Genomic DNA, 15355 nt, shown 5'->3' with positions numbered 1-15355 from the left:
CACCTCGTCGATGAGGTCAAGAAGGGAGTTCGTCGACGAATGCCTTCTCCTCATCGACGAAATTCAGAACTTGGAAAAACAACCACTCGGTCATTATACTTGAGTTTATCACCTAAGCCATCTTTGATGAGCATGCCTATTCTTGTTATTATTTGTGAGTTCGTAACTACTGATTGCCATAAAATACAAAGATTGCTCATGCCCATGACTAGTATTATCTGTGTAAAAGGAAAGAGGTTGTTCCATGAAAAGGACCTTTTAAAATAAACAAATGCACTTGCAGCTTCAACAAATGGATGGTTTTGAAGATGGTGGTATTGTCTTTTGGCCTTTGGGATTGCACATTTGGTCCAAGATTCGTATGATAGGCATCAAATACAAAAAGAAAGATGTGCACATGCTGCATCTTAACCTGGTATTCATGTTATGGGAATGAGAATGGGAAGAACAGTAGTTGCAGTAGCCTTTCATTGCCTGGCCAATGTGGTACCCCATCCATATCCTCATTCGTTCCTTCCGACTTTTATGTGGTCTGGCTCTGGCTTTGGCTGTGCTTCCCCTTCCATTCTCTTTTCAGCCACATACTTTGTTGCAACTTGTGGATCGAGAAATTTGATGATTGATGGAGTGACAATACACAGTTTTTATTTTATTTTTTACGAAATTCAGTGAAGCCATCATTCGTAATTGAAAGATGCATTGACAAATTTGATGTATCATTATCACAGCAGACCTGAAAATTTATCCACGAAAAAAATGATAGAAGAATGAGTAGTGAAGAACATAACAAGAGTGCAGCGCATGAAGACGTAGTTTCTTTCTTTTTTCTTTTTGAAATTAATTAGTTTTCCTTTTTTTAGGGGCATGAGGATGGGCATTTTGAGATTATTTTTTGGTATAAAATTTCAAATTTAAATTCAAGATAGAGTAAAAGAAGAGCTTTAGGGGTAAATTTGGATTTTAAGATGAAAATTCAAATTTTCTACCTATCCGTCAATGAAGAATCAAATATAATCACAAAGTTTGTCAAAAAGCAAATAGTACCATAGATGTATATTTAATAGTAAAAATTGTGATTAGTCATGTAAGAAAATAATTTTACGAAGAATAAGAAGTTAAATATTCTTGTTATTTGGTCTCCTATCTAGTGATACACAATTCTTTTAACAAAAAGAAAAGAAAAATCAAGCATGCACAAAAAAAAAATGTTTGTATGATAAACCCTCAATGCCTAGGCTCTTGGACTCCTTATCATACTACTCTCTCTCTCTCTCTCTCTCCCCTTATAGGTGGGGTTGCTGTGAAGGATAAGACAATTTGATATAACTGGGTTTAAAAGTTTTTACATGTTGAAATAATGGTTGAAAAAAGAGTTTCTATATGGCACAAGGCTAGAACTAAGCATTTTATTAGTACCAGTAAGGAGAATAGATAAATTTGAAGAGATTTAATAGTGTAAGGAGTAGTTCATATCAAATTATTCTTAAGTTCAAATTACATCTTGTATCAAGTACAATTTCACATGCACTAGAGTCAATAACTAGAGTAGTATTTTTCATATAATAAATTGTTCCAACTCGTCGTGTGCAATAGATTGCAGATCTTACCATTTTATGTGTTTCCAAGCACAAACCATCTAATATGTAGCTTCTAAAATGTGGCTTATCTAGTGATTCCAAAATTTATGACAATCATTTATAGATCTGTTCATAGCGGAGCAATTGAAGAAGATATGGTTTTGATTTTCTAAAGAAGCCCTATGATACTTACATATATAGTGTGCCTCAGAGGTCTAATCCAATAAGTTTTCGTCTTTTGAACTGTAGTTATATATCCTTAATTGCTAGCAAAGATATGGAGGATTGCTTTAATTAGTATGTTTGATGTTGTGTTTGGCCAAGTAAAAAGGGGTACTCTTCTTGGATAGAATTCCAAATTATACAAGGACAAATCCCTAAAGATTATGAGGTTCCAATGCACAATGTCAACCATTGTAGCAATGTGAGTGAAGTTCACAACTTCTCAGACTTGTAGTGAATTTGTTGTTTTTCGTATTGGCCAAGTCCACTTGTTCCCATTTACCATGCAAACTACTTTAGCATAATTAGAAGCCACATTTCAATTGATAAATGTGTGCCATAGTGTTCAATCAATGGTTTGGGGGATGCCAATTGTCAAAAAAATAGAAGAGATAGATTTTCCTATACCAATCTTGCATTTGATGACAAGGTAGACATTTTGCCATGATTGATTCTCTTCAAGTTTGAGTGCTCCAAATTGAGGTTTTTGCAACCAAGCACCGCGTCCTTCAATATATATATATATATATACACATAAGTGCTATAGCAGCTTGATGGATGTGCAACAGTATCACTCCATTAATCTGACAAAGGATTCTAGTTCTATTCCTCCCTCCTTGCAAAGCATGCAGACATCCTTCCACTCAACTTTGTAGCTAATCATGTTCCAATCATTCCCTTTTCAAATAAAAGTTCTATGACTCCTTGAGAAGACATAAATTAGAAGCCCTAGTTCAATAGGTAAATAGACATTTTGTCATGCATGCTTAGCAAACTCTCTTCCAAGTCTTACTGCTCTTAGTTAGGGTTTTTGCAAAAGCAAATTCTCTTTGTGGGCTTTAGAAATTTGGAACTTTTGAGTTGGGTAAGATATTAAGGGTCATGGCTAGGACCTCAACATTAACAAATGGTAGGTCCTTGTAGGGAAAGAGATTTTTTATTAAATTTTACTAATTTTTTTTTCATTCAAATAATTTATAAAACTTGAACACATGAATATTACAGTCTACTCATGAGAAAGAGAAAGAAGAAATTCAAAATTGATAATCGAATATCCTTTTTTTGTGCTAAGAATCTAACAAGCCTCTCCTCAGTGTGCAAAATAAGTGGATGAAATTTAATTTTATATTAAATATTTATTTGTTACAAATTAATTTTTTTACTCCATACTTGATTTCTTGGAATATAAATTTTACATTCAAATTTTTGTAAATTTGAATAAAACAAATATAATAATTATTTCTACGTCTAGGAGCACGAAATTTAAATTTCTGTCAATATGAACAAAACGTATTATAAAAATATATTCAATTTTTTCTAAATTTACAAAAAATCAAATTTAATAGCCAAAATCCATTCTCTCGAACACTGAATACATAACTCTCATAATTAAATTCTAATAACAAATTACAAGGTTTTAGATTCCTGCACACCAACTGTTTGTCAAAAGGTCTCTTTATGTGTAGCTGGATTGTTTAACTTAATACTCTCAAACACTAGATACATAACTTTCATATCTAAATTCTAAAAAAACTCAAACATTAGGTCTGAAACCATCCTATCAAACGCATACATCACTAATGTTTTTCCAAAACATTGAATTATTGTTGATAATCTCTTCACTGACAGTCTAATTAACACGGCCATGCCCTGCCCTACAATCCATTGATGAATGGGACACCACGAGGGAGATCACTTTTTGAAAATTCTAAAATGCAGAAAGTGCAAATGGGCTTGGAGTCAAGTCGCCGTCCATACAAAATAAATATTGGATGTGGATGGGGTTTGGGGTCCATGGCATAATCTTCCTCCTCCAAGATCTCATGTGTATACATCTATCTTTATCTGTCATCCCACCAAATTACATTACAGCTTGGAGTGAGACATATGCATGTGGATTGGCCATTTGTGGGCTATGACAAAGTATTTTGTCTCTCATTTTCTAATTCCTCATCCTCTATTTACCGTTTTCTTTTTCTTCTGGCCACGCTGACTTGCTCGACTTCTCAACGTTCATTAGCTCTTAATTAATCTTATGCTAAACACGTCTGCCATCAGCATGGTACACAGATGCTTGACATGTAATGCATTTTGGGTGTCTCAAACTACTTACATATAATGTTTGTTTGCAATGCAAGGCTCCTTGAGAGAGAAAATATTTGACATCTGATAAAAAAAATAGGAAGAAGAGCTTTTGGAGGAGTCACTACTTCCGAGAAGAGATAGAAACAAACTTAGAAGGGTTTTTAAAAAAAAATTAGTGTGAGAATTAATTAACTATGCATGCATATGGAAGGTGATTTTTAAAAATTATTTGGTCTACAATTATGTTTGCTTGATTGCCTTGATTAAATTTTGAAAAAGGTTTAGCAATGCATGTTTATAGAATGCATCATTTTCAGGATTATGTGGGTGGTTAAACCATTATTTTGGTCGATGGGGCATATTTGAAGAAAATATTAATTGAAACGTGAAAATATTTTTGATCCACTTGATATTTGATGGACATTTTGCATGCCCTCATGTATGATTGGGTTGATGCAAAAATTGGCTCAAGTCGGAATTTGATTCTTGTAATAAGGTAAGGGTCGTTCAATTCACATCCACTTGTTGCACCAACTATACATGAAATAATAATAATAATAATAATAATAATAATAATAATAATAATAATAATAATAATAATAATAATAATAATAAGGTTTTGGTGTTATTCACTTGTGGGAGAGTTTTATTTCTTATTTTTTATTTTTTGAATAATTTTAAAAAATATCACATTGTTTTCTAGTTTTCTAAATTTATAGTAGAAAACTAGAAAATATTTATTTATTTTTAATGTTTTTAAAATATATGATTTCTTATCTTACATTTGGGAGCATAAAATTATTTTTAAAATACAAAAAATATAATTATTTTAAAATCTAGATATAAAAAGAAAAAAATATTTTAGAATACTAAACAAACCCTCTATTTTCTATTTTTCAAAGATGAATCTTAGAAAATTAAAAATAAGTTAAAATTTTTATAATTTTGTGGATAAAAATAAAAAATAGAAACCATTTTCTACAATTAAAGAGGCTCTTCACTTCCCCCCCCCCCCCCCCCCCCTAGCTTCCTTTTATAGGTTGATTGCAAGAGAGTTTGTTAATGCTTTAGGGGAGTTATTTTCATAAGATTAATTTTACTTTTCATTATTCTTATGCAAAATGTCTTTAAAAGTTATATTTATTAGTGTCATAAGTCAAATATTTCACACCTTGTGGAGGGTTGTGCAACATTGGTTAAAACACTTTTACTTAACTAGTTAACCAACAATTACGCACTGCGATTTATCACAAAAACACATTCACAATAGTTGACTGAAAAGTAAGTGAAAACCGTAAGCAATTCATGAAAGCAAATGTTAAGTAAACAGTAACATTGAAGCAACTTAATTTATTGTCACCCCATGCATAACATGTGTTTAGCAAAGAAGGCATGTAGCTTAACATAGCTAATAAATATTGTTAGTGACTTTTCCAAGACTGATGAACATTCACCATCTCCTAAAAATTTTTATAGCCTATTTTAACTTTCGTAATAGGAAATATCAAATTGTTCGAGAATTCATACTCCTTTCTTACACTAAGTTTTACACCTACTCAAAACATAAGTCAACACTAGCATTTAGATGATTGTCGCAATGTTCCAGAGAAAGGTCCAAAATGGCGAGGGGTGATAACAATATTGATGGTTCAATGGAGTCACCACTAACCTATTATTTTCTTAGGTGCAGTTAGTTCACCTAATTACTACTCGTTGATTGGTCTCTAGACTAATTCTAGAGTCAAGAAACTAGTAATCTCGATTTGAGTTTACCAAAGTTGGGATCAGGAGCTAAATTATGTGAGGGAATGGTATTAGTACCCCCTACATACCTGTTCTACAAACATACCCAATTAACTGTGAACTGTCTCAAATTAACTCTTAAGCAATCCAATGAACATTAAAATTTCAAAAGAAATGAAAAATCAAGTGTAATTTAGGAATGACTAATAAGACCTCTAAAGGAGGGGGTCTTATTTGATAAACCCTCCTCACAACTGCTATAAATGAGATCTAACACTTCTTTACCATTTGTTTTATCACTGGGACGCACGCATATTGTAACAACCCAAAAATTATACTACTATGAATATAAAAATGCTCTGATACCACATTGTGATGACCCGAAAATTCTACTATATATTTTTTTATCCATATATTAAACTCTGATACCATGCTATAATATCCTGAACCCTAAGTGGGTACCGGACTAACCTGTTCATCACATATTTTTACCATGCAGCGTAATCATACACATAATATCCCAAATACAATACCAAAGTACTATTGTCAATATGATTACATAAGTTACTATCCAAAAATAATACTACAATACGACCCCCAGATGTATAAAAAATATCACTATATACATAACCGATCTCACTAGCACTTACTTTAAATAATATTATCTATGTTCTGTCTTGTAGCTCTAGGCTCAATCACCTTGTGGTCCTAAAATGTTGAAATATTTATTGGGGTGAGACATCTCTCAATAAAACGGAATAAATTATTGTCAGTGTGTGGCAGATGAGTTTTGCATATTTAAACATAGCTATTAATTAAACTGTAACTGAAAAGCCTGTATAACAATCATAACTCACACCTATACATTTCAAGGTACATATTTTCTACTCAAACATACTTTAACATAATAGATAATTCTGTTTTCATAAAACTACATATATACATAAGATACTTCCTTTTCTTTCCTTTGATGGTTCTATCATAACATCAAGAATTAACCCCACATGATCAGGTTGTGCGGCTCGAGAGATGGACTTAACCATGACTGGCCTACTAGGCTAAGTCAAACATAACATAACTATGCACGATTGCTCACCCAACCTGATTCGCCCATCTTGCCCTTCTCAACACTTCTCGAGTCAGCACACAGTGGGTATCCTACGCTTCTCAACACTTTGGGGCTAATCGGCTCCGACATCGACACTTTCTGAATGGTGTGGCAACACTGTCAGTTATACACCCAACCTAGTCCACCCATCCTACTCTTCTCAACACTTCTCAGTTCGACACACAGGAGGATTACACTATCTGATCTTGCTAGCTAATTACGATACTGTACTTATAACATACTTAATCCATCAGGGTTCTGATATCATATAGTACAGTTTATATAATATATCTGTACACATGATCTCATTTCATAATCATCATTTCATAAATCTGTATAAATCATGTTTTCACTATCACATCATGTCTATCTCGATATAAAACCGACCAAACATGTCATACTCGGCTTAAAGTCGTCATTCCCTAACTTAGCATAATCTTTTGTGTCATATTACTGCATAAAGTTATCATATCATATTTTCATTATATTCATAAAATTCTAAAATCAGTATAAAATCATATACATAACATTTCCTGTACTCAATATAAAATCATTATTTGTTGTATATCGTTATAAAATATTCTAATTGTAATCGTACAGTCATTTCTCATGCCACAAAATTTGAGTAATAATTCTTAATATAATAACTACTCAGGAAAAATATAGGTTTTGCTGAAAAATAATATATAAACTTTTCTAGGGTTTTCTCAAACTCATAATATCAGGTTTTTCCCAAAAAGTTAATTTAATCAAATTCCTACAGTTTAACTTAATTCCAAAACATTCCCAAAAATCTAATTTAATCAAATCCCTATAGTTTAACTTAATTCCAAAATTATTCCCAAAAATATAATTTAATCAAATTCTACAATTTAATAAATAAACCATAATTTTCATACCTATAAAATTACTCAGAAAATCATATACAATATTCCAGTAATCACATATCATCACATATCATGATTTAACTAGGGGAATTTCTAAAATAATTGACATAATTTATTTCCTTTACCTTATCCTAGGAGTGTTGCCTACCACATCCCAACGACAAATCCACTACGGTTAAAATGTTGGTGGTTGAAAATGGAACCTAGGGATATTTCTCATTCTTCAATTGGCGCAAGTTTCGCTGAAAAATTGAGGAGAGAGAGAGGGTTGGACGGAGGAGAGAGAGTGACGAGAGAGATGGTGAGAGAGAGAGTGGAGAAGCACGCTGGGGGGGATGTGTTCTGAGGACTAACTAAAATCCTGAAGCTTACTTATATATATACAATATTATTATTATATTATATTATTTAATTAATATTTATTATTTATTTATTTAATTAAATAAATAAATTATTATTATTTTTTGGATCACTACATTCTCTCCTCTTTATAAAAATTTTGTTCTCGAAATTTTCTAACTAACACTTATTGCAATCTCCTCTGAAAATCATTGAATTAATATCAACTACCCTACCCTATATAAGTCAATAGTCACAAACAATTATTAACCTTTACCTTAACTAGTTCAATATTAGGCCCCGCTAAATAGATGTGGATATCTCTGACGCATTTTCTCCTCTAGTTCCCATGAAGTCTCCTTAACGGCGTGATTACGCTAGAGTACTTTTACCAACGAGATTTTTTAATGTGTAGCTCATGTTCCTTTCGGTCCAAAATCTACTTTTCTCCAATCTCGTCCTAGTATAATGGAGATCGGCAGACCCGCAACATGTCTTTCAGTATCTATATGGTCCTCCCTATTTGTCCATCAGTTTAAGGATGAAAGGTTGTACTGAATGAAAGTTGAGAACCCAAAGCTCCTTGTAAAATCTTCTAGAATTGATTTGTGAACCGTAGGTTTCGGTAAAAAACGATGGACACTGGCACGCCATGCAGTCTGACTATCTCTTATATATACAGCTCTGCTAATCTACTCATAGAGTAGTTAACTTTGATGGAAAGAAAATGGGTAGTCTTCATCAATCGGTCAACGAATACCCAGATGGCATCCTGTCCATGAAGTGCTGGTGGTAACCCTGTGACGAATCCATAGAAATGTGTTCCCACTTCTATTCGGGAATGTGAAGTGGTTGCAATTGTAACGACCCGAATTTAAAAAAAATGGAAGTTAAATAATAAAGGAAGGGCAATGGAAACCGAAAACAGAAGGAGGCCGTAGACTTAACGTTCGTCGACGACATCGCATTTTGGGGGATAACTATAATTTCAAGGAAATGGCCAGAACTCATCGATGAATACAGGGCCTCGTCGACGAGTGCATAAGAAAATTTATCAACGAACATAGGGCTTTTTCAACGAGAAAATACCGAGAGAGGTTCTGGGGCAGTCTGAATTTCATCGACGAATACAGGGTCTCATCGACGAATTTAATGAAGGACTCGTCGATGAAATCCCCTGTCTATAAATATGAAAAATCCGGATTTTTATCTTATTAAGGAAGCCATCCCTCTTCTCTCTCTCCCCTTCGGTTCTTCCACTTTCTTTCGTCGATTTTGGGCCAAATTTACGCCGGATTGACAATCCGAAGTCACCACGACGCTCATGGGGAAGTTCTCTCCAAATTTTCCGGAGCGGATCGTTGGTGAAAGCAAGTTGGGAATCATCTCAGAGTTGAGGTAAGGCTTTTTAAGCCAAATTTGGAGTTGTGACAGTTGGGAAAAGTGTTATATATGTTGAAATATTGAAGTTTAATATTGGAAGTTTTCATTTCCAGGGGTGTTGATTGGGAACGTTGGAAATCATCCCTAAGTGGAGGTAAGACTTTTTAAGCCGAATTTGACTTAGAGGTAGTTATAGAAAATGTTGTACGTATGAAAATACCGAACTTTAATACTGGGAGTTTTCATTTTCAGGGTATTGAATTAGGAACCCTGCGGGTGCGGGGCAGTTTTATTAAGGGCTCTCTAAGAATCAGGTAAGGGGATAAACTAAACTAGTTTGTTTTGAGAAAATGTATGTATATATATATATGTTTAGCATCTTATTTGTGGAAAATGTATATATACTTATATATATGTTTTATAATTGCAAAATACTATGAAAATGATCGTATGATTGAATATGTGAAAATTCGTTTGTGTGGCATGAGTATAAAATGTATGAAAAACTGTTTTCTGGGAATGTGATTATGACATGGGTTTTTATGATGGGAAAACCGGCATATGGGCCGAGATATATATATATATATATATATATATAATTTGCTGGCGTACGGGCCGTACTTTGTGGATGAGATTTGCCAGCATATGGGCTGAGCTATGTGATTTGCCAGCGTACGGGCTGTGCTACCTGATTTTCTGGTGTACGGGCCGAGCTATGCGATTTTCCAGCGTACGAGCTGTATTATGTGATTTGTCGGCGTACGGGCCGAGTTATGTGATTTGCCAGCGTGCGGGCCGAGCTATGATAAAATGTGTAATACCGGCGTACGGGCCGATGATTTTCATGATACATGTATAAATATATGCAAATGATATGATTGATGTGAAAATGAATGATATGAGATATCTATGTATCACGGTTTTAGTATATGTATATGATATCAGAACTTGGTTGGCTTGGTCTAGGCTAACACTTGCACAGTACCGTTGCTATGTGTCCATGGTCTTTGTGATCATGATATCTGTGTTAACGCCGCTGTACGGAGTGGTGGTAATGCATGACAACAGTCAACTAACGTACTAGGGATGTTTTTATGTTATTATTATGATATGAGATGAGATATGCTTATGAAATGTAGTATATTCTGCCATGATTTGATATATTTACATGTTTTCCCTAGATTTGATAAACAATATTGAATATGTTATGTATGGTATATCTAGAGCACATAATACTCATGTTGCCACACACTAGTATTAGTTTATTTCCCTTACTGAGAGGTGTCTCACCCCTAAACTTTACAAATTTTTCAGGAGTCCCAAATAGGAGAGCGGGAAAAGCCCCGCTGATCTAGAGCAGTTGTTTGCTCTCTTTTGGAAGGGTAAGTTTTGGTAGGGACAGTTAGGTTTTTGTGGGAATTGTCCCTAAATTTCATTTTTGGGATGTATATATGGAAGTATGGCGATCGTAGTAACTCTGGTATATTGTGATATGTGAAATGATGAGATGCATGTTATTGTATGTTTTCTGCTGCTAGGGCTTCTGCTGTATGTTCTGATATATCCCTGGTACCCACGGGTCTAGGTGGATTGTGACCTGCTGAGTTGGGATATGAGATGTGTGGTAATGATTTTATTATTATAAAAAAAATATATGTGAAAAATGAGCAGGTCGTGACAGCAACGGTCCCGCCATTCTCTGATGCTCAGCTTTCATGTAACACCCCAACCTCGAAGGGTCTGGGATATTAACTTTTTACTATTGATTTACAGCGGAAGTAAATAAACTCATTTATTATTAAACCAGAGCGCTAATTATCCATATTACAATCATTTATTTCAAAAGAAGAAAAATTACATATGCATAAATATCTGACATCATACTAATATTTCTAATCAATCTTTATTTTTCTATCTCCACCCGCATACTTGCTAAGCCTAATTTCCGACATGCCCTTCAAAGTTATCTAAAATAAAAATATGATTGGAGTGAGACGACGCTTAGTAAGTAAATAAGATTATTATTAGTGTGTGGCCAAAATGAGCTTTTCGTAAAAAAATATTTAATATTATAACTTCAAAACTGCTTCTAGAATAAATATAAATTTAAAAATTTATGCATAAAACTTTTACCATCAACTATAATAGTAAAATTTTATAATCATATACTATAACTGTTAAATTAAACTTTTAACTTTAAAACTGTATAAATATTTAATGATAAACATACAAATACTTTTTCTTATATGTTTTCTTTATATCGTCATTTAAGCACTAGAATGATCATTTTCATGTAAACTTACACTTTTCTTTCAAATCATTAGTAACTTTGTACATGTAATTAACTATGCATAAACATATATTGTAAAAACCACCCTTAGGCATGTTTGCCATAAGTCATGTTTACCCCCATGACTGGGTTGTGCGGTCCGAAAACTGAATTTAGTTGGCTGGCCGACCAAACTAAATCAATGTATGTAAACTTTAAGTGAGATTTTCCTTATTAAGTCCTGGTCCGGAATCAGATGTGCACTTAGGAGAAATCTACTAACATAAATAACCACTCTGTAAACAGTGTGGGTGTACTCTGATCCGTTTAAACTTTAAGCTGCGGTACCGAGCATCTGTAACTTTGAACTTGTTTTGTCATAAGGGGTTTTAAAACCATCTTATTATAATTTATGCAATTTAAAATAATCTCGTGAAAATCTCATCTTTACTCATATTTTCATGAATAATGCAACGTAAAACTCATGCCACACAATTTTTGTGTTAAAAATATATATAATTTTTTTTTAATAAAAAGAAATGCTGAAAATTTACCCGAGGGGATTAGAACATTTTTTAACCCAAAAATAAATATAAGTATATTAAAGATAGAACTGGTATAATTAAATATACGTAAAAATAAACTCATGGAAATTTTATAGAACTAAGTAACATAATTGAAATTTACTTACAAAATAAACTCGGGTTTGAATTTTAAATAAAAAAGAAACTAACATAATCAAATTTACTTACCTTCTTCTTTTACCTTGTGCTACAAACACAATAACTATCTCTAAGAAATGAGATCGGAAAGAGTGGATGAGTGAGAACTTACTCAAAAATCTCTCTCCACCACAAATTCTTTCACTCACTAATCTTTCTTTTCCTTGAAAAATTGTTGTGAAAAATGAAAGTTGAGAGCTTCCTATTTATAGGAAAATTTTGGGGAAGAAATGGAATTTATAAAAGTGTGGAGAGAGGGGTGAAATTATAATTTTTTTTTAATTAAAGAATGGGCAAGGTATGGGTTGAGTATGGAATGGGGATAGAGGCCATGTGGGAGTGCTTACCACCATTCTCATTAAATAAATTTTTAATTAATTACTTACCTAATTAATTAATCAATTAGTTAATTAATTATTTAATAATTTTATTATTTTTCTTAATCCTTATTATCACTATTATTATCATTGTTATTACTTTTAAACTATTTTTAGTATTTATTTATTTTATTATTATTTTTGAATAAGAATTAAATTTGAATTTTGAAAACTCATGTGGGCCCCACATGGTCTTGTGGGCCCCACACAACTTTGAGACCCAAATGAATCCTACGTAACTCGAATAATCCTCATACAATTTTATGCGTCCTACATAGTTTCGAGACTCGTGTAAACCTCTAAATGGCTTCGGGACTCATGTGGACCCCATACAGTCTTGTGGGCCCCGCATAGGATACCTAAATTATTATTATTTTAAGATATATTTCTATAGATTATGTCAGTCAAAACATTATTTTATGTACTTATTTACGTATATAAACAATGTCTACCCTGTTTTATCCTATGAATTCCATTTTGACTAGGCCGATTTCCAGGGAGCGACTGAGCCGCAATGGTCTCTGAGCACTCGCTAAGACAAGGTCTTTCTTAGGCATCAAATATGGAATCAAGGATCCTACAGAAAACACTTTTATATTGATATTAACTTAATGACCATTTTTATTATTTTATTTTTATTTTTATTATGCTTTAATCATATATATAAATATAAATATATATATATATATATATATATATATTTTGGGTCATTACATTTCACCTGCTGACATGTCAAACATTGCTCCACGTATCTAGCAAGTTCCTTCTTCATATTACTCCACCAAAAAAACTCCCGTAAATCCCTGTATATCTTAGTGCTTCCTAGGTGCACTGTATAAAGGGAACAATACGCTTCGTCTAGGATAGTTCTTTTAATCTTAACATCAGCAGGTACACATAGTCTGGTGTGGAATCTCAACACTCCATCATTTGAGATATTAAAATCTGTCCTTTGTTCACTCCGCACCTTATCCACAAAATTTACCAATTTTACATCTTTCATCTGAACAGCTTTAATTTTATCCTATAAAGTGGGCTGAATTACCAGATTGGCGATGAGTGCCTGGTGATCTCCTTCTACTAATTCCACACCTAATCTTTTTAAATCCATCCCGGTCTGATGTTGAATTACTATTATTGACACGAATACACTTCCTAACTTATGACTTAGCGCATTAGCTACCACATTAACTTTCCCTGAGTGGTAACTGATGGTACAGTCATAATCTGTAATCAACTCTATCCACCTCCTCTGCCTCATATTTATCTCCTTATGCGTGAAAAAATATTTAAGGCCTTTGTGATCTGTAAATGTCTCATATCTTTCACCATATAAGTAGTGCCTCCAAATTTTCTACTCAAAAACCACCATAGCCAACTCCAAATCATGTGTAAGGTAGTTCTTCTCATACTCCTTGAGTTTCTAAGAAACATAAGACACAACCTTCCCATGTTGCATCAGTACACACCCAAGTCCTCTCATAGATACGTCACTGTAGATCACAAATCCATCATCTGCGGATGGAATAGTCAAAACTGGTGCAGTGACGAGTCGCTGCTTTAATTCCTGGAAGCTCTACCCACAATTGTCATTCCACTCAAACTTTACATTCTTCCTCGTCAACCGTGTCAAAGGACTCGATAGTTTAAAAAATCCTTCTACAAACCGACGATAGTACCCTACCAAAACCAAGAAACTCCTAACCTCTTGAACATTTCTCGGTCTCACCCAATGAACTACCACCTCTATTTTGCTAGGGCCCACTGAGACACCATCCCTAGATATCATGTATCCAAGGAATGCAACTTTCTCTAACCAAAATTCACATTTCTTGAATTTAGCATAAATTTTTTTTTTCCCCTTAGCAACTAAAGTACTAGTCTCAAATGAGTTCCGTACTCCTAAAAACTCCTCAAATAAACCAAAATATCATCTATGAATACTATCACAAACTAATCCAGGTATTTATGGAAAACTTTGTTCATCATATCCATAAATGCAGCAGGAGCATTTGTCAGTCCGAACGGCATAACCAAGAACTCATAATGGTCATGCCTAGTTCGAAAAGCAGTCTTTGGCGTATCCTTTACCTTGATTTTCACTTGATGATACCTTGATCGGAGATCAATCTTAAAGTAAACCTGTGTCCTCTGAAGCTAGTCAAACAAATCATCAATATAGGGAAGAGGATACCTATTCTTAACTTTTACTTTGCCTATCTCTCTGTAATCTATACATATACTCATCGACCCGTCTTTATTTTTAACAAAAAGTACCGGTGCTCCCCCGGGTGACACACTGGGCTTGATAAACCCCTTGTTCAGTAATTCCTATATATGTTCCTTTAGTTCTTTCAATTTTGTTGGAGCCATTTTGTAAGGAGCTTTAGAAATTGGCGCTATTCCCGAAGATAGGTCGATAGCAAACTCGACTTCACGATTGGGAGGCAACCTTGATAGATCCTCCGGGAACACATTAGGAAAATCCCTCACTAGCGGGATATCTTCCAACTTTAGTTCCCCCTCTGATGCTACCTTCACATAAGCTAAGTGCCCATGACATCCCTCCAAGAGTAACCTTCTCACTTGAATGGTTGACAATATCTGTGGTGAGGAGTGCACACTTGACCCAACAAACCTGTA

The sequence above is a fragment of the Malania oleifera genome, chromosome 10 (genome assembly GCF_029873635.1).
Source record: "Malania oleifera isolate guangnan ecotype guangnan chromosome 10, ASM2987363v1, whole genome shotgun sequence".
NCBI lineage: Eukaryota > Viridiplantae > Streptophyta > Magnoliopsida > Santalales > Ximeniaceae > Malania > Malania oleifera.
Note: the sequence above shows the minus strand (reverse complement) of the source record.